Source organism: Microcebus murinus, chromosome 12 (genome assembly GCF_040939455.1).
Source record: "Microcebus murinus isolate Inina chromosome 12, M.murinus_Inina_mat1.0, whole genome shotgun sequence".
Classification (NCBI taxonomy): domain Eukaryota; kingdom Metazoa; phylum Chordata; class Mammalia; order Primates; family Cheirogaleidae; genus Microcebus; species Microcebus murinus.
Genome location: NC_134115.1, coordinates 64,948,109 through 64,968,038, shown reverse-complemented (window position 1 = coordinate 64,968,038; position 19,930 = coordinate 64,948,109). Strand labels below are relative to the sequence as shown.

At 37.2% G+C, this 19,930-nt stretch overlaps 1 long non-coding RNA gene across 1 annotated transcript in view; it reads right to left on the bottom strand.

Annotated features, from left to right (window-relative positions):
* The window catches only part of LOC105873752 (uncharacterized), a 91,762-nt gene extending 72,198 nt beyond the window's left edge, over positions 1–19,564 (bottom strand). Inside the window, exon 1 of the long non-coding RNA XR_012922192.1 lies at positions 19,521–19,564. This is a non-coding gene — a long non-coding RNA (uncharacterized LOC105873752). The remainder of the gene's footprint in view (positions 1–19,520) is intronic.
* Between the last annotated feature and the right edge of the window lie 366 nt (positions 19,565–19,930).

The window sequence follows — 19,930 nt, the reverse complement described above, 5'->3', positions numbered from 1 at the left end:
TTCAGAGGCGGTCAGCAAGTTTAGGTGTGCTACACCCTTACTGGCAGAGTGCCCATTGGCTGGAACATCATCCTCTGCTTTCTGGTGGCTCCTTTCTTGTGGCTGCTATGTGCAAGGCCCCAAGCCTGAATCTCAAGAAGGGTTGTCAAGGTTGGTCTTTAAGTTGTTGCTACCTATCTGGGAACAAGAGTGTACTTTTTGAACTGTCCAAAGCCCTGAGCACCTGCCCCAACTGCACTTTCCCAGTTAGACTTAAGACCACAGATGCCCAGTAATTAGTTGGGCAGCTCTCAGTATTGTCACGAAGACAAAGTCTTACAATTCTTGCCTGGTTTGTCCTTGAAAATATAAATTCTTTGAGAGTGGAAACTATGTCTTTGTTGGGGCTCAGTGTGGGCCCTATATCCTGCCGATGCTCAAATATTAATTAATGTCTTCATATGTTGTAGTGAAGGGTGTGCCTTATGCTTTGTAGTCAGTTCAGTAAACCACAGTAACCACTTTCACTAAAATAAAAGATTGATGATTATGGGGGAGAGTTTGTGTACTTTAGATTGCATTACAGAAGTAATTTATTTGTGCTAATTATCATGTCTCATTCCATAACATTTCACTGAGTGAAATATTGATGTTTAAAAATAAAAGTCACCTTGAAAAAGTGATGGCTAGCATATTAAGAGTTTATAAAAAAATAATTGTTTTTTAATTAATCTAATTTTACTATATAGAGTAAGAAGGAATTTTGCAAAGGCTTATTATTATTTTAATATAAATTCTTCTCAAGATTTCTATTATTTTCTGGAAGCACTCTGACTTAGAAATATGATAAGATCATCATAATGTCTTCTTTCAAAGTAAATTATTGAGTTGAAAAGACATTTGGAGTTAAAGTAGGAATGTTCACCTATCTTAGCTACAACCAAGAACTTTCCATTACTACTTGCTAAATATGAGCTGTGCTCTTGAGAAAACCTATATCTTAGGGCCATTTTTGTCATGCTACTTTGAACAATTTCGATATTTAATTATGAACTTTAAATTTGTTTATCTCACAATTGTATTCTACCTATTAGCTGAATATGAGTCGTAACCAGCCTGGGGGTGAGAAATAGAAACATACCCTGGCAACCTCTAAAGATAAAAACATTAGTATATCAATGTTCATGGTCAATAACAAAAGTGAGTTACAAGCTATTAAAAATTATTGTTAGATCGTTTTCTGACTTTTAATGAATACATGTGTCATGATCTAAATTTAAAATTCACTTTTATAGAAAATAGAAGAGAAAGGAGTCGATTGTAGAAATAATTAAATCGCTAGAAGTTTGTCTCTGGAATAAACTTCCATGGAAATTTTCTGTACTTCTTCAACTCACAGAGGGTGGGTTCTTACTGATAGGCCGTGGAGCATTGGAATAGCTGGTCATTAATAAAATGCAGTGGTTTTCTAACTGTGTTGAGAGAACATATAAGGTTCTGTGGAGTAACATCCCTAACTCTCGCAGCAGAAAGGCGTTAATGAGTATGGGACTCCAACTCTCCTGCCCCTTTGCAACAGAGCAGCACCATTTTTGTCCATTTTATAGGCTCACTTTCCATCTAAAAATTATTTTTGTGGGATGGGTGGGGGCTAAGGGGTTCAACAGATAAAACTATTGCTATAATTTCATAAAGATATTATAAAGTAGATCAGGTCAATCATTTTTCTTTCTCATTTCTTTTGGCATTCTAGATAAAACATAACCTCAGTACAGATTTAACCGGTGACTTAAATCAACCTAGAAATTGAAAGAAGGGTTAATAGAAACCAAAAGGAAGACATTTGGATGTTAAAGTAATCTAATATCCTAAGGAACAGAGATAAAATAGAAAAGGAATAGTGAAGTGAATAAAGCAGTTAAGGAAAACTAAAAGGAACTTAAAAGCTAAAGGTCTAGAGGGGAAAAAATGCGAAAATATACTTTCACTTTAGGCTTTGGTTCACATATTGAAGATGGGAAATGTTATATTTTTCAACATTGATTTTGGCTCATCACAGCCTAGATTTTTCATAGATTTTGTTCAATTGGGATTATAAACTGAAAAAAGAAAAGAGGCTAACCAGGAAACAAGACTCAAAGGAGCATAGAATGTAATAAAGTGTAAGGATTCCCAAGGAACCAAGGTTTTTCTCTGTTAGAAAGTCCAGTTTACTATTTCAACACATTATTCTTTCAACAAATATTTATTAAGACTCTACAGTGTGCCAAGCTATTCTAGATCCAGCATAATATGATGAATGGCTTTATTGTCTCCATGAGAGATGGGGAAAATTACATTGTTGGAAACTTTTCAACCCCCACTTCCATCTCACCCTCTCTGGTTTCCTATAGTACTTTCTAATTTTTTAGTAGTATCTGTCACATGCTTTGTTTTTTAGTATGGCTATGTTTATCTGTGTTACTTCCTGTTACAAGACTGTAAATTTTCCTTGGGTCCTGCCACGTTACCTTCTATACAAAAGATGCTCAATATGTATTTGGTAAAATAAATTCTAAAAAACAACAATGGTATATATAATTTAAATTTTTATAAAACATATTTTCAATAATGAATGTAGAACAGGCAGAAGATAAACTGTCATCGACTAGCTGTTATATGAGTGTCAGGTTGCAGTCTAAAATGTCGGTTCTTGGTGCACTCATGGCCAAAGAATGACCAGATGCACCAAAGTAAAGCAAGCATGAAAATGAGATTTATTGAGGAAACAAAGATAGTATTATAGAGAAAGAGCAAGATACAAGTTTACAGAGCAAGATACATATGCCAAAGATGATGACTAGACCCCTTATGGTAGCAAAAGACAGCTTGGTTATTGTCTGTGTCTTTTTTATAGCGTCACCATGGAACCACTTTGATTGGACAGTTAGAGGTGTATGACCTCAGTTTACTGCATATGTGGATCTCCCATGAGCCTTTCTGAAAGCCCATTTGGTGGGAGAGGGGTGGGGTAGACCCCAACAGCACTCACTCTTGTCCTTAGGAGACTCGGGATCCCTTGCTATCTACCTAACACCAGGACACACTTCGAGTTATTCAGTGCCTTTCCTCAAAGCACTATCACATATTTCATTTATTTCTACCAGAGGCCTAGAGAATGAGTAAAGATAGATATTATTAACTCTACTTTAAACATGGATCAGCTATGAAATCATACTATATATCATTTATTTTACAGTATAGAAATCCTTGTCAGGAACGCAGTTCTCAAAATGGAAGGAGCAAGATGGCTGAATAGAAACCTCCAGTGATTGTCCCTCTGTGTCAACAACTATATGTGCAAGCAAGGACTTTCAGAAGGATGAAAATTCAGGTGAGGGATCATACTACCTGGTTTTCACATCATATCAGGGAAAGAGGTAGAAGAAGGCAGAAAAGACAATCCTCCACTGCCTATGCCAGCACTCCCCCTTACCCCACAGCAGTGTCCTACCAGGACTCTGAACCGAGAGAAAATCTGTGTGCCCAGGGGATAGAGAACGAAGTGATTGTGGGAATTTTCATTGCAACTCAGGGCCACCCTAGAGCAGGGGAACATGGCAGAGGTCAGAATTCTGTCAGTGCCCATGGAAGGAGCATTTAGACCAGCCAAGCTAGAGAGAAATCCTCTATCCTGAAACCTGAGTTCAGCTAACCCAACCACCAGCTGACAAAAAGCAGCCTGGGGCCTGGATTAAATTCTTTAAGGCAGTTGTCTAGCCACAAAAGCTGCAGTCCTTGGGCAATTCCTGTGGCTGTGCTGGCTGGAAGCCTGTGAACTTGGAGTGCACATGAACCAGTGAGACACCACTAGTGGTGGCCAAGACAGTGACTGTGTCTCTCTCCTTCAACTATACACAGTGTGACTCAGGGAGTCTTCCTCCACTTGGGGAAAGTAAAAGGTAAAGTTCAGAGGATAATGTTTTGCAACTTGGGTGGCAGCTCAACCACAGTAAAATAAAGTACCAAGCAGACTCCTGAAGACCTTGAGTCCAGGCCTTAGTTCTTGAAAGGCATTTCTGGACCCACTCTGGGCCAGAAAGAAACATGCTGCCCTGAAGGGAAGGGCCCGGTCCTGGCAGGATTCACCACCTACTAACAAAAAAGTCCTTGGGCTTTGAATAAAAATTAGAGGTAGCCAAGCAACAGTCGCCATAGGCTTTGGGTGAGACTAGGCTAGCTTCAGGTATTACCTGGTGCTAGTGGCCATGACAGAGTGTCCACATCACTCTCCTCCAACTCCAGCAGTCCAGCATAGAGAGTGAGGGAAGAGAGTAAGAGTCTTTGCCTGGCAGTCCAGGGAATTCGCCCATATCTTACCCAAGTCCCCCAAGGCAGTACTACCAGGAGTCTGCAATAATCACATTACTGGGCTGGGGGCACCTTCAGTGCTTCAGTGACCAAAGACTTAGATCACACAATCAATTCCCTTTGAGTATCTGGAAAGCCTTCTCAAGAAGGACAGGTTCAAACAAGTCCAGACTCCAAGATTAAAATAAATATCTAACTCTTCAATGTCCAGACATCAATAAACATCCACAAGCATCAAGAACACCCAGGAAAACATGAGCTCACCAAACAAACAAAAGAAGACACCAGTGACCAATCCTGGAGCAATGGAAACATGTGATCTTTCAGACAATAAATTCAAAATAACTGTCCTGAAGAAGCTCAATGAACTTAAAGACAACACAGAGAAGGAATTCAGAAGCCTATCAGGGTAATGTAACAAAGAGATTGAAATATTTTTTTTAAATCAAGCAGAAATTCTAGAGTTTAAGAATTCAATTGACAAACTGAGAAATATATCAGAATTTCTCAACAGCAGAATTGACCAAGCAGAGAAAAGAATTAGTGAGCTTGAAGACAGGCTATTTGAAAATACACAATCAAAACAGAAAAAAGAATTTCGAACAAAAATGAATGAAGTATGTCTACAAGATCTAGAAAATACAATGAAAAGAGCAAATCCAAGATTACTAACCTTAAAAAGGAGGTAGAGAAAGAGATTGGGATAAAAAATTTATTAAAATAAATAATAAAACTTTTAAAACGTAGAGAAAGAAATAAAGGGCATCCAAATTGGAAAGGAAGAAGTCAAATCATCCATGTTTGCAGATGATAGTATCTTATATCTAGAGAATTCTAAAGACTCCACCCAAAAACTATTAGAAGTGATAAATTCAGCAAAGTTGCCTGATACAAAATCAACATACAAAAATCAGTAACATTTCTATATGCCAACAGTAAATAATCTGAACAAGAAACCAAAAAAGTAAAGTAATCCCATTTATAATAGCTACGAATAAAATAAAATACATAGGAATAAACTTAACCAAAGAAATGAAAGATCTCTACAATAAAACTATAAAAGATTGATGAAAGAAATCGAAGAGGCCACACAAAAAAAATTAAAGATATTCCATGTTTGTGGATAGGAAGAATAAATATTTTTAACATGTTCATACCATCCAAAGCAATCTACAGATTCAATGTAATCCCCATAAAATACCACTGAAATTCTTTACAGAAGTAGAAAAAGAAAACATCCAGATGTCCATAAAGCATCCAGATGGAGATGTCAAATGAGTAAGTAGATGTATAAGATTAAAAGTTGAATGCCACCAACATATAGATGGTATTTAAATCTGTAGAATATGAGATCTACTATATAAAGCCTTCAAAGAGAAAAAAAAGGGGGGGGCTATTACAAGACAATGAAGAGCTCAACACTGAGAAGTCAGTTTAGAGTAGAGGAAAGCAACAATAGAGGCTTAGAAGGATGGACCAAAAGGATAGGAAGAATACTAAGAAAGAGAGAGGTTGCCAAGAAAGATGTTTCAAGGAGATCCTCAATGTCAACTACGCTGAGAGGTCAAGTAAGAGGAGGACGGAACACATATACTGGATTTGGCAATGTGGATGTGTCAGAGATCTTAACAAGAATAGTTTGGGGAAATGTTGGAAGCATAAGCCAGATTGGAGCAGGGTTGAAAAGCAGCTGACACAAGTGCTTAGAGAACTCTTTGGAGAACCTTGACAGTAGATGGGCCATTCATTCATTTGATTCTTTTATTCATGTTGCTCATTCAATTTATTAGGCAAAGAATATCTAATTTTAGCAATGAAACTTCCTGATGATCCCTTCAAGATAGATGAGTTGCAAAATGTACTTGCAAATGATTGAAAGACTTGATATGACAAATAGACTTGTTTGGTGTTAGCCAAATAATTGTAAAAGGATGTATATCCAAAAAAATTGATGACTTTATTTTTAAAACAGTTGATCTTAAGCCATTTTTCTGACAGTAATTAAAAGGCAACTAATTGTCTATAGAGGCAATTCCTGGAATGTGATAAAATCTTATCAGGAGAAGATAAAAGTATATGGTACCTCTCTCATCTTAGGAAAAGGAGCATACATATGGTTCAACTAGAAGTTTTGGGGTTACTGAAGAGCACAGGAGGTGCTAAACTTAAAATCTTTGTTCTCAAGATGCTTACATTAAGATATATCATAAATTCTTTTAAATTATAAAGCATCAGCAGGAATAATAGAAATAAGAGCTGTGAGAAATTGAATAATCATGAAGGTAGACCCCTTATATGTTTTAATTAAACTTACATGTTAAACAATTAACTTTTGTGGATCTGAGCTTTTATATAATTACCTGACAAAATTGCAGTATATGGGTGAAATAGATGCTTCATTAGACCGGGATATAGTGTGAATATTCTAATGAAATCTCTCCCTCTTATAAAAATGTCGTTTTCCTCAGAAGCTTGTTGATAGGGTGTTTTTCAACATTTTATTTTTATCCAGATATAAGTTTTGTGTGGATTATCATCTATTACATAAGGAACAAAAAATTTATAACAGCTACTGTATACTTTCTTTTATAAGTGACAGATGACATAAATCAAAATGGCTTATACAATAATAAAATTGAATACTTATTTATTGCTTATTATATTTTTGGTAATGTTCCAGATAGACAGATTAGATAGATGGATGGATGGATAGATATTCATATAGTTCTACAAAAGTCCTATTAGGTAGATATATTATCTTCATTGCACAGATGAAAAAATTATGGAATAAAGGCATTAATTTCCCAGGTTTCACAATTATTAAATATGGAGCTGGAATTTGAATATAAATAGTCTGACTCTAGAATCTTTCTTTTAACCACCATACTCTACCACGTGGAATTTATTGGCTCACCTATATGAAAATTTTGAAGTTAATACTAGTCTCAGAGAAAGCTTGATCTAATGGTTAAAAATGATGTTACCAAGGATTCTGCTTTCCATGGCATTTACTCCATTCCCAAACACTACACTATGCGTATTCCAACTTCCCCCACCTCCAGATTCTCTTATAGTGAGTAAAATTACTATAATGATCGCAGACCTCAGATCCTGACAACACACCTTCTATAGGAATAAGAAGAAACAATAGCTTCTCTTTGCCAAAAGTCCCCGCAAACCTCATCCTTCATTGTGTTGGTTATGATTAGATTACATGCCTATCTGAGAAGCATTACTTATAGCTGAGAAGGTGGGATATATCATGAGCTTGAGCCAACCCATCACTGAGAATAGAGGATGGGTGGTTCCCTAAAGCAAAAAGGGGATACTATTCCTGGAAAGAGGAGAAATGTAACTTGGACTGCAAACATCAACTCAATATCCTCACAGGCCTACCTTCTTATTTGTCAAATACGTCCATGTCTCTCCTAAGGGAGAACAATTGAAAGTTACATCCATTTTCTGTATTTAACTCTGAGACTGGAGAAAAATATAGTTTTCTCAGTTAGGTATAACTTTTCATGGCCTGGAAACCTAAGGCTAAATAAAAAGTGTAATGATTATTATTAATTATATTCTGAATGTCAATAGCAGAAAAAGAACAGGATGACTACATTTTATTAATCCATTTTGAAAATTTCATAATATTTTGGGTTTGGGAATGGATAGTGGTCAGTGGATAATAGCATATCATATTCTTCCAGGCTGTAATAATAAGAAACCTCAGTTATATTATAACAGTGACGGAAGTCCTTGATTAACCAACTGTCAACCCCTTGTCCTATTTCTGAGAGAATCTTTCTTGTCCATGTTCCTCCATGGCTACTCTGGTGGGGCTTCCTCATGATAGCCCACTTCTAGGACTGTAACTGTTTAGTGACCTTTACCTGCTGGTTCAGAAATAGGATCCTGGGAATTACCTGAAGGTTTAAGCAATAACTGACCATTATAAGCCATTCTTGGAATTTATCTGGTGATACAACCCGCTTATAATTTGGCTTCCATTTAATTCCATGAACTAATTAACCAAATCCAGAGACCTTTTAAGTCTTTGTCTAGAACCTACTATGCAGGTCATATAATGAACATCTCAATTCTCTGTCCTTTACTTATACCTCGTGCAAATGGGCTCTATATTGGCCCCTAACTTAGGACAATCCAAATAATAGCTTGGGGAGAGAGGTGTTAATTATCTATCTTTTGACTATAAGCTGCATCTCAGCTGCATAGTACTTACTATGTACCAGGTACTGTTCTAAGTACTTCACATAAATTAACTCACTTTTGACAACCTATGAAATAGGGGCAATAATTATCATCCCCATTTTACTGATAAGAAAACTGAAGTATGGGGAAGTTATGTGACTTTCCCAAGGTCACTCAGGTCACTTGGCTAGTAAATAGCCAAGCTGGGATTCAAATTGAGGAAGTCGGACTCCAACACACACACACACTCTTAACCCGGGCACTGCACTCTGCCCACATGTTCTCCAATGGAATAATGACCTCTTTGTCCATCAAGAGTGTTTGGGGGGAAGCCTAGGCAATCAGGTTTTTTCTAAGCCTTGTTATGTCTCCTGCTATGTTTCCCTTCCCTGTGCCTTCTGGCATTACTCATTTATCACCTTGGATTGCAGGCTGCAAGCAGAAAGGACCTCTGTTCCTTTTCTGTACTAATACAAGCCAGTTTCACCCAAAGGTTGGCTCTTGTTTTATGGGGACATATTTCAATAGTGGATAACTCTTTCCAATATTCTGAGCTTTTATATTTCAAATTCCCTAAAGCTATAACCTAGTAGGTACATGTGTGAGTTCTAAGTATAATTATACAGCAGTTTAACTTCCTGTTGGTTTCCCCATAATCAAGTCTACTCATTTTCTGCCTGCCTTTCATTCAACGTTAGCTCCATCAACTGCGTATTTGGGAGTCTGTCACTTGCAACCCGCTAGTCAGAGCAACAAGTTTATGTATTTAAGATGAATCATCTGCCAGTAAATGATAGAAAACCAACTTCACCTGCCTTTTGCAATATATAAAATGCACTTACTTAAGTGCTTCAAAGTTCAAAGATATTTCTGGCTTCAGGAAAGGTTTGAAACAACACAGACATGTCATCAAGGGTTCAACTTCTCTTCATTTTTTATTTCTGGCTTTTAAGGTGTTAAATGGTTGCAGCAGTCCCAGAGCTCACGACTTCACACTGCACAACCCAGGGTAAGAGGAATAAGGCTTCTCTTTCAAGGCACAAAATGCCTTGAGTGTGTTGTCTCTGACTGAGACAATGGTTGAGAAGCAAGAGGGGAATGTGTTGGTTGACTAAAGCCACTAAGGATCCATCATGGAGCCAATAGTAGAGGTAATTCCCTCTGAATCACATGACGAGAATAAAAGACAAAGCCTTTGCCAAAGGAACTCCTAGAAAGGTGAAGAATAGGCCGGGTGCGGTGGCTCACGCCTGTAATCCTAGCACTCTGGGAAGCTGAGGAGGGCGGATTGCTCAAGGTCAGGAGTTAGAAACCAGCTTGAGCAAGAGCAAGACCCCATCTCTACTATAAATAGAAAGAAATTAATTGGCCAACTAATATATATATTAAAAAAATTTAGTCGGGCATGATGGCACATGCCTGTAATCCCAACTACTTGGGAGGCTGAGGAGCCCAGGAGTGTGAGGTTGCTGTGAGCTAGGCTGATGCCATGGCACTCACTCTAACCCTGGCTGTCTCAAAAAAAAAAAAAAAAAAAGGTGAAGAATAGTGCAGGGTCTCCCAGTCCTCATCCCCACACCTACTTTCTTTCTGTGTCCTGTATTTGGCACCAGGAAATCAGAGTGCCTTGACTGATCTGCGACCTAGCCAGCTGCAGATTGTTTCCAGCAGGTTTGACCACAAACCAGGGCCTTGAACATTCTTAGGTATCTAGGTTGTTGCCCAAAACACTGAAAGAAACTATCTCAGGCCCTGAGCCAAAGTTCTTAACCCCTCATGCAAACTCTGTACCCTGACCCCTTGCTGCAGATATACGTGGGTAGAACATCACTTTTCTCTACTGTCTGTTGTGAGGATCGCTGCTGCACTGTAAGTAAGATTTCCCTAATAAATGCTTTGGACAGATAACCCTGGCATTTAATGCTTCTGTCTTTGGAATCCCAACCAGCCCTATCTAGGAATGGTTCGGGATACTCCTTTGTGAGAACTCCCCTGCCACTTCTTTTGGGATGATTTTAGCCCTGGTTTCTGTGGGACAAACTAAATGGATATTATGCCATTAACAAGGCAAGAGCAATATATGTAACCTTAATAATATTTGTATCCTCATAATATGATGAAATAATAAAAAAATAAATAAATAAAAAATAAGAGAGGTCCATTGTAGTCAAACGGGGTCAAAGCCACTTTATTGACTAACCTTTCTAAAAACCATCATGGGTGGGAGAGATATAGAGCACAGAATAAAAATTATCATTTCCCCAGAGTTATAAACTGCTGCTCTAAGACAACTTATGTAGGCCCATTTCTCTGTGAATGCCAAAGTTTAATTTTCATTTTAAATTTCTTTTATGTATCCTTCCTGAAACAAAGAGTGATTTTTACTGTTGTAATTAAGAATAGTAACTTTTCATGTGCCTACTCTAAGAGTTTTTCTGATATACAAATAAGTCTATACATGAAAGGTTCAACTATATATTTAGAAACAATCATTATAAATCTGAATGTATTTTTTTAGTTTTATTTCTAACTGACAAATAATAATTATATAGATTAACATTTATGGGGTACAATGTCATAACATTATGTTATGATTATGTTACATAACATTATGTTATGACTTTAGTCATAACATTGTCATCGTCTCCCTTCACACTATAAATATTGCTTCTAGCATTGCCATCTAGCAGTGAAGACATCCTAGACTCATTTAATTTTTTTTCCTACACATCCTGAAACATCCAATGTGATGTTTCAATGCATGCATATACATTGTGGAATGATCAAATCAGATAACTAAAACTATATATAATTTCCCATGACCTACCTTTCCTATATAAGCCATGAGTTATCCACTGATAGGTCACTTTTTAATTAAAGATTTTTCAGAGTCTTCCCTCTATTAAAGGTGAATTTCTAAATCCATGTTATTTTTGTATATTAAAACACAAGTTATATTTCCATCTTTATCTAGTAAGGCCTACATTAACCAATTCAAGAAAATGAAAATCTGTGTCATATTATATCATATTAAGCTTACAATATAAAAGAAAATTCTTGTGTGTGTATAATGTCCTCTCAACTTAAAAAAATATCTCTGTGTGACAATCTTTGAACTAAATGATGAATGAACAGAGTTACTTTTTAAATTCAACATTTACCATCTTTGGATTTTAATCCCAAAAATGATGTGCAATTTCTCAAGTCAAATAACTTTGAGTAACTAACTCTACTTGTACAAATAGATGTCAAAAATATGCCAAAATAATTTAATAGCTATATTTGTAAAAAAGTGTTTGCCAATATTTATTATGTAATCTCTGCTTTCACAATGCATCCTAAAATCCCATTTTAATGAAAATGCTTTTTTCCTGTTGGGAGCAGTGAACTGGCAGGCTGCCTCTATTCTGAAATAAAATTAAAAAAAAAAAATAGTTCAAGAACCCCCATACAATTTCTTTCACTTTTAAGGTCTATGAGTTCCTAGCGATAGTGCAAGGCTTTCCTATTCTGAGGCATCTGTACTGTCAGAGATCTGTTTGAAGAAATCAAATCAAAGGACAAATTCACCAGGCAATGTAAGAATACCTGTGAGTGATAGTTTATTATCTGCTTGAACTGGTCAGAAGCTGGCTATGGTCATTTGGGGAAAGGGAATGGCTTAAAAGAATCGGTCAAAAATACAGAGACAATAATTGATTTTTCTGAATCAGGAAAGTTCAAGATTCAGAATCTGGACAGAGGGTAGACTCCACAATACGGCAAGTTGCAGACACAGAAATCCCTACTCAGAAGATGACAAAAAGAAACTTAAGCACTTCAGTTTCCCAGGCATGAAATTCATGCTACTTAAGGGCCCATCTTTTGCACAAGTCCCTTCCAAAGTCTGAGGAAGAGAGCAACATTGTACTCACATGATCCTCAATTTTTATAAAATTTTCAAAAGTAAGGTATTTTAAGAGTAGTCATTTGAGACTTTGGTCTTCCCCCTCTGACTCCCTCCATCACACTTTGCCTCCTGTCTGATGATGTTCAAGTAGCCATGGCCTTAGCAGGGAGACTTTTTATTTGGAGTTGCATTTAGCTCATATATGAAAGATATATGAATATTAAAATTGATATAGAATGTCCCAAATCTGACAACTACTAAAAATGTATCTGACATAACCAATAACAAGTTTTGAAACTGCCAGAAACTTTTCTATATAATTAACAAAAACAAAACTGCAAAATTCTAACTTTCAGACCTGGCAACTGGATTCTGACTTATTCTCCCATAAAAAAGCAATCCTATTACTGAACAAAATATATGAAATAACTGTTTTCAGGTGTTAGACAACAAGCAAGACTGATATTCTTGAGAGAAGGAAAGCACATGGGCTGAACCCCACATTTGCCCTGGCCTTCTCCAAGAGAGCAACTTTCCAGTCAATGATGCAAGGAGTTGAGGCCCCTGCTGAAAAGAGTAGCATTGCTGAGCTGAAGAAGCAGAGATTGGAGAGCAGGCTACTGAAGTGGCTGGAATTTCCTGAGCAGGGACTTTAGAAAAGAAGAATCTACACAACAAAATAGGCACAGGGTTTCCCCGTGGCTTGGAGGAGGCTGGGCTGCACATGTGCAAGGCAAAATTCTGTAAGGCCTAAAAAAAGTAGCAGCTCTGGGGTCAAAGGCTGAACTGAGATGCCAGATGGTATACAATGCTAGGAGACTTTGGAGTTCTGGCCCAGACAGAATGGAGAAACCTTGCTAAGGACCACAGTCACTCAACTGAGATCCAACAAAGCTACACATGAGGAGTAAAAACTATACTGTAGGACAAAGAACAAAACAACAAGAAGGGCAGAAGGACATGATAATATCAAGCTCCAGTCCACATGTATGTGTTAAACAGAAAAGCTTTGAAGTGAGCAGCAGAGTATCTCAGGTTGGCAAAGCACAGAAGCAGAGATTCCTGGGAGGCCTGGAGTCATTTAGTGTCAGGAAAATCAGGACTCAGCCATCAACATAGGGTTTAGGACAAGGCTCCTGAGAGATCATAGTGGCATTCTGTTACTTAAGAAATAGGACAGGGCTGGGTGAGATGGCTCACGCCTGTAATCGTAGCTGTCTGGGAGGCCGAGGCAGGCGGTTTGCTCAAGATCAGGAGTTCAAAACCAGCCTGAGCAAGAGGGAGACCCCGTCTCTACTATAAAAAAATAGAAAGAAATTAATTGGCCAATATATATATATATAAAATTAGCCGGGCATGGTGGCGCATGCCTGTAGTCCCAGCTACTCGGGAGACTGAGGCAGCAGGATCGCCTGAACCCAGGAGTTTGAGGTTACTGTGAGCTAGGCTGACACCACGGCACTCACTCTAGCCTGGGCAACAAAGCGAGACTGTCTCAAAAAAAAAAAGAAATAAAGAAACAGGACAAATTATCGAAACACAGAATCCCGATTATGAGATCAAGATCCCAGGTAAGAGAACTTGGGCATATGTAAAGTTCAGACTAACAGCAAGTGGGAAAATTTGGGAGGTAGAACTGTTCCAGTGCCTCCTGTCTCCAATCAGAGTCAGCTCTAGGAATAATGCTCAGGACTGACACTGCATTTGGATGCCAAGTTGCTCCAATTATCAGGATCTGAATAGTGGAGGAAAATGGGGAATCATACAATCAGTGAAAGGAGAAAGCTTGGTGACTATGTGTCTGGATTCAGAGGAGTCAGCAATGGCCTAAATATATAATAGTAGTGTGGATGGAGAAGCAGCATAGCATAAACACACGGGGGCAGGAGCCGTGAGACCCTCCTATCAGACACAACAGGCTGGAACAAGGAAGGCAACTTGCCTCTACTGCAAAATTGCCTTGGGGACCAGTCTGAGTTTTCTTCCTGCTGTTTTAAATGCACAGTCTGGTTCCTAATTAGGACAGTGTTTCACTCACAGGCTAGGATAACAGTGACCATTATATGCTTCTAAAATTACCAACAAATACATATGTGAAAGAATATAGTTGCGTTCTCTGACATTGACGTGTTCCCTGACATTGACGCTTGCTAGATTGACATTGTTAATGCAGGTCAAAGAACTAATTAACAATCAAAGGGAATATTTTCACCACACAGAGCGGTCTATAAGCTGCCTGCATCTGAACACCTTCGAAATGCTGGAAAATCAGGCATTAGGGATCTACTCTAGAGCCTTCAGGCCAGAAACACCCTCGCCAGTGATAATTCTAAGGGACTGGCTGGGCCTGACAACAAAGGAAAGATTGAGCCAATCTTCATAACCAGGAGAACTGGAGCAGAGCTTGCTGATCTGTTCCAGTAGCAGCAGCAGGATTTTATGTTTGTGTCTGCTAAAAACTATAAAGAAACAAATAGCAGAAATAAGAGAGAAAACTACTGCGAAGGAATAGACGGTATTATGAACAATTATAGATGAAATGATTGTGTACTTAAAAATATAAACAAGTGACCTTTCTAAGGCATTCATCAAAGTGGCTATAGAAACACAAACAAAAATCAGTACCGTTCTAGTGTTTATGCTTCTGTTTCTACCCACTTCCCCCACTCACTGACTGATCTAAAATTTTATACCCAGATTCTTATTACATTTTAATAATTTACATTATTAATTTGCTCTTTAAAATCTGCTCTTTGAAATTTATATTTTTATTATTTTTGCAATCATTATAATTACTTGTATTTTTCATTTAATTGATTTTACTACTCGCTGTCAGTGCTTCTATAATAACACTTTACTGTTCTCAAAGGTTTTTTTTTATTAGTATGATTCATCTCTTTGTCAGAGAATATCTCTGAGTAATATCGTCAGGGATGAAACTTGTATAGCACATCTTATGAGCTGTGCATATTGCAGAATGTCTTTTTGTTGCCACTGCACAAGAAAGGCAATATGCCTGCATGTGGGATCTTTAGTCATAACATTGTCATCGTCTCCCTTCACACTATAAATATTGCTTCTAGCATTGCCATCTAGCAGTGAAGACATCCTAGACTCATTTAATTTTTTTTCCTACACAAATAATCTAATTTTTCTTACTTGGATGTTTGTAGGATATTTTTTGTTTATCCTTTGAAATTCAGATATCTCAGCGTGATGTGTCTAAATATTGGCTTCGTTTCATTAATGCTGCCTGCTTCTCAGTGAGACCCTTCATTTTGCAGACTCAACGCTTTCTTCAGTTTAGAAAAGTTTTCTATAGATATGACTTCGGTTACTGATTTTTTACCACTCTTTCTGATCTCTGTTCGTTTATCTGTTATGCCGATTCTCTTTAATCTTTCATGTTTCATCTTCACTGTCATCTCCATATCTTAATCCTTTCGCCTCGTATCCTGGAAAAGCTTCTCTAATGTGTGCCCCGCATCACTGCTTCCCTTTTCTGTGATGTCAGTCTTTAATCTTTATTATTTCTAATGCATTTTTAAATTCTCAACTGGCAGTTTTTAGCATCAACCTAATATTTACTTACCTTGTCTGTCTCTTCTTTCATCATGGTCTTTTGCCTTATTTCCTCTTTGTTCTCTTGTTTCGTATTGTTCATGTTTTGAATTATTGAGATTATAAAACAATAGATTTTAAAATTTAATTCCATATACTACAATGCATTAGTGCCATGTATGAACTTGAATTTAAATGTTCTTCTTTTAAGCCACAAAATCTATTCATAGACATCATGTTATTACACATTCTTTTTCTGTCTATTCATCCTTGAATCCAGATATAATATCTCTCCATAATTGGGGGAAAGGGATAGCACATGTCATTAGTTTCCTAATAACTACCTGTGTGCTTTTAGAGTCTCTATCTCAAATGTTAATCTGGAAACCCTGCTTGATCTGTACATCTTGACCATTTTCTAGTTTTTAGCAATCACTTATCTAGTGTTTCTGCTGAATTAAGGAGGGGGCCACTGTCCTCATACCTGGTCGGCTGAATGTGCCAATGGACACGTATGCTCGCACAATCAGTGGGAAAAGGAAAACCAAACCAAAACACACAAAAAACAAAAAGAGCTAACAAAGAGCAACCTGCCCATGGCTACCTTTTCTCACCAACATCTTCAGGTCCCAGATGGAAAGCACCATACACATTACAGTTTGTCTCTAGCCAATATTAAGTTACTATGTATTTTAGACCTTGAATGAATGTAAAAAGGGAGACTAAATGGAAAGATTAGTGTGAAAGTGGGGGTAATTGGCTCCAGCTGCCTCTGACATTTGGTTGACTAAGATTTTATATCTTTGTGATGGATGGATTCAATGGAGAGAGATGAAAATTATTCTCTCTCTCTTCCTGTCTCACATACATTATGCCCTAGATCCATACTGGTGCAAAGGTAACTGGAAATTTCTCCTGGAGTCTGGTAGATCATTAGCCAAATATTGCTAATTCTGTGATTTCTGTGACTATAGCAACATTTAATTGGAATTTATTGTTACATTTATTTTAATCAAGAACTGTATGCCAGTAAGAATGGCACATACTCATGACTTCTTCCTCCCTCATGTTCTTTCTCATTCTTGCTCCAGCCCACATATATTGGAAAGAATTATCACTAATCTTATCAGTCAGATACAAACAGAATGACTAGACAATCATTGCTTGTGGATGAAGTCTAGCTGCGTATTAAAAGGTCTCATACAGGGGTGAAGTACCTCTTTCCTTCCACTAGGTTTGCCATCCCTGAACAGACTCTATCATTTTTTTCCTTTCTCCCATCCCTTCCTAGAGTTAGCCAGAGGATAATGAGACCCACAGTTTGGATTTGGGGAGGTTTGACACTAGTGGGAAACCAAAAGGCCCATGGCCTGGCCCAATTTTCCACATCAATGAAATAAAAACCCAGTTGATGATAAAGTAATAGTTCTTTGTGCCTTTATCTCTCTCTTTTTTTTTTTTTTTTTTAGAATTGTATGAGGAAAGGCAATGATGCAGTGATTTGAGGCAGAATACAGTTTTCCTTTGTCTTTGGCCTAATTTTATCTAATATGCCCTAATGCATGCCAAATATAATGGGGAGTAAGCAAAATAGTCATCTGCCCAGTTTCTTAACCCAGTTTGTATTTTTGTATTTGTACCAATTTAGCTCATATTTAAAATATTGTGAACATGTGTGTGAATATATACATATATATGTATATATATATATATATATGTATACATATAAATATAAAAGGTGACCAAGAATAACTCCTGTAAGGAACATACTATGAAAGTTAACAAAAAGTTCTTAGTTTTTTCATTGATGGAATCTTCAAAGAAAATACTTTTTTACTGACAAAATGGTACTAAATTCTCCAAATTTCATCTCAAATGTATATTTTTATCTTTCCTCGGATAGTGCTTTTTTAATAAGCATATTTCCTCCTACTCAGAACTCCTATCAATTATATCAAACATATATATGTGTATACATAAACACATATATATACACAAACAACATCAATTATATTAGTTATTAACAGAGAATTTCACACAATGCCTAGATACAGTTTCAAGTGTATATTATTTATAGTACACATAAACAATAAGAATTCCTAATCAATTTTAGTTTGCAAACACCAAATTCCATTACCCATGTTTATTTAAAACGTGTTTTCTGTATGACTCTTTCTTAGAGACTTGGGTTATAGACAAGAATAGGACATAAACAGTCCCTAGAACACAAGAATTGACCTAACTTATTTTTCTTAATGGATAGATGAGGCATTGGTTACACCTACTTGCTTGTTTAACCTGGCAATATCTTAGAACTCACTCATAGGCACTGAGTCTTAAAAAGGATCACAAATTTTATCTCAGCTTGATTTCAAATGGATTTTTAATTCCTGTTTCTGCAAGCACTGGAACCACCTTCTTAATTATGCAGGGATTGTGACAGGCTCACATCCTGGGAAGCACAGGTCATACCGAACTGACACCTGAGCAGCTTCCTCTCCAACCCAAAGGCCATACTTACTAACCACACTCCAGTAAAGCCAGAAAGATAATTACTTTAGGCAATCACCATGTAATTTTTCTTATTTCCTTCCTAGATTTTCTTGAGTTCCCAGAATCATTTCTTAGCACCAGTTGGATTTTCCAAGGATCCTTCAGTTTCCCATCCCTCACCATAGTTAATCACTTTATTGTTGTCTTGCTATATTTGCCACAGTTGAATAGCCATGTATTTTTATTTCATATAGTTGATATGTATTTACCTGAGTAGAATTTGTGGATAGTAAAGTTGTTGGACCTGTCATAATTACACTTCATCACACATAAGCCTCTTGTCAGTTAAAATATTGTGTTTGCTATAGGTGTCGAAATGTTCAGTAAGTTTTTGTTCCTTTTGACTTTCTTTAGTCATTTGCTAGAGTGATTTAGGATGAAGTTAGCCTGGGGTATGTATTTAGAGCAATAAAGCACTGTCCTCTGCAAGATTTACTAGTTTCTCACCTGTTTACTACTCCTCTCACACTGAGAACTGAAATGCAATCATTCTATATCACAACAATTATTCCCCCATTTGTGATGAACTGGTCTCTGATGGGATATGACAGAACCTATGTGAAAATTCCTCGCAGCCAGAGTTTTAGACAGCTACAATCTTAAAAGATTTCTCAAACACAATTCCAAGCAACACATTGTTCCTGGCTGTAATATTTGTACTTTTGAACTCAGTAGTATTGCTACATTCAAAGGAAGTGACACCCTATGAAATATGTCTTTTCTATGAAGAGTGGAACATGCTATGCTATTGCAATTCAAGAGTCATGCTTCAGGGTTTAACCTACAGATACACACACAAACTCCACTCTGAATATCTGTTAGGGCACTCACATTCTGTACTTTCTCTTTTTCCTTTGTACCTGCAAACCAGTCACCAGAAACTGCCATTATTCCAGACTAAGAGAAAATGAGGAAGTATGTTAAAAAGAGGTAAAGATAGATGAGATAGAGAGATGTCAGATGTAGTCTTATTTCTAAGTACCTTGTTGGTGAGCTGATGGTCCTTCAGTGACCACATAGATGTCCTGAAAAAGAAAAAAATCAAACAACCCCATCAATAAATGGGCAAAGGACATGAAAAAACTTTTCAAAAGGAGACAGAATAATGGCCAGCAAACATATTTTAAAAAAGTGGTCAACATCTCTAATCATTAAGGAAATGCAAATCAAAACTACAATGAGATATCACCTAACTCCAATGAGAATGGCCTTTATCAAAAAGTCGCAAAACAACAAATGCTGGCGAGGATGCGGAGGGATTGGAACGCTCTTACACTGCTGGTGGGATTGCACATTAATACAACCCCTGTGGAAAGTAATTTGGAGATACGTCAAAGAGCTAAAAATAGAAATACCATCTGATCCAGCAATCCCACTACTAGGCATCTATCC